The sequence below is a fragment of the Poecilia reticulata genome, unplaced genomic scaffold, assembly GCF_000633615.1.
Source record: "Poecilia reticulata strain Guanapo unplaced genomic scaffold, Guppy_female_1.0+MT scaffold_262, whole genome shotgun sequence".
Classification (NCBI taxonomy): domain Eukaryota; kingdom Metazoa; phylum Chordata; class Actinopteri; order Cyprinodontiformes; family Poeciliidae; genus Poecilia; species Poecilia reticulata.
In genome coordinates, this window is record NW_007615044.1 from 240,355 (window position 1) to 242,069 (window position 1,715).

Sequence of the window (1,715 nt, forward strand, 5' to 3'; positions counted from 1 at the left end):
ATCACCGATCATACACTTTTTCATGGCAATCGGCCGATTATGATCGGTGGCCGATCGATCGGCACACCTCTAGTTATAAGTAGTCCAGTATGTTTAACTTCATTTGAGGTAAAACTTAATATCAATGACTGTTAGCATAGCGTTTGACACTGTGATACTAAATTACATCTTCATAACTGTTGCTACTTGTTTCAATTTACTTGAGGTAAGAGCTAATATTAATGACACTATAATGACACTTAATGACATCTTCATAACTGTTGTTACTTGTTTAACTTTACTTGAGGTAAAAGTTAATATTAATGACACCGTAATGACACTTAATTACTTCGTCATGACTGTTACTTGTTTCACTTTACTTGACATAAGAGCTAATAGTAATGACACTTAATGACATCTTCATAATTGTTGCTACTTGTTTCACTTTACTTGAGGTAAAAGTTAATATTAATGACACTTAATGACTTCGTCATAACTCGTTACTTATTTCACTTTACTTGCGGTAAAAGTTAATATTAATGACACTGTAATGACACTTAATGACATCTTCATAACTGTTGTTATTTGTTTCACTTTACTTGAGGTAAGAGCTAATATTAATGACACTTAATGACATCTTCATAATTGTTGCTACTTTTTTCACTTTACTTGAGGTAAAAGTTAATATTAATGACAGTGTAATGACACTTAATGACTTTGTCATAACTGTTGTTACTTGTTTCACTTGCGGTAAAAGTTATTAATGACACTGTAATGACACTTAATGACATCTTCATAACTGTTGTTANGACTTTGTCATAACTGTTGTTACTTGTTTCACTTGCGGTAAAAGTTATTAATGACACTGTAATGACACTTAATGACATCTTCATAACTGTTGTTACTTGTTTCACTTTACTTGAGGTAAGAACTAATATTAATGACACTTACTGACATCTTCATAATTGTTGCTACTTGTTTCACTTTACTTGAGGTAAAAGGTAATATTAATGACATTGTAATGACACTTAATGACTTCATCATAACTCGCTACTTGTTTCAGTTTACTTGCACTAAAAGTTAATATTAATGACATTGTAATGACACTTAATGACATCTTCATAACTGTTATTTGTGTCACTTTATTTGAGGTAAGAGCTAATATTAATGACACTTAATGACATCTTCATAATTGTTGCTACTTATTTCACTCTACTTGAGGTAAATGTTAATATTAATGGCACTGTAATGACACTTAATGACTTCATCATAACTGTTGTTACTTGTGTCACTTTACTTGCGGTAAAAGTTATTAATGACACTTAATTACATCTTCATAACTGTTGTTACTTGTTTCACTTTACTTGAGGTAAGAGCTAATATTAATGACACTTAATGACATCTTTATAATTGTTGCTACTTTCACTTTCCTTGAGGTAAAAGTTAATATTAGTTTTTGATGGGTATTTTTCTCGAACCTTCATTAAAAGAACCAAAGACAACGTATATGAATTTTATGACCAAGCTTTTGCAAAAGGAGAAGACTCAGCAAACTGCTCCTCCAAGCCGTTCACTGAGCGTTCTGAAGTCATTTGGTTACAGCTTGTCTTTTATTAAAGCAGAAACAGGGAGGATAGCTAAAGAAGACAACAGAGATAATTTATGACTGCACACAGGCAGTTTCTAAAATAGGGAGTATTCCGGTTGATAAGAAGGCACCTGTGGAAACGTAATTT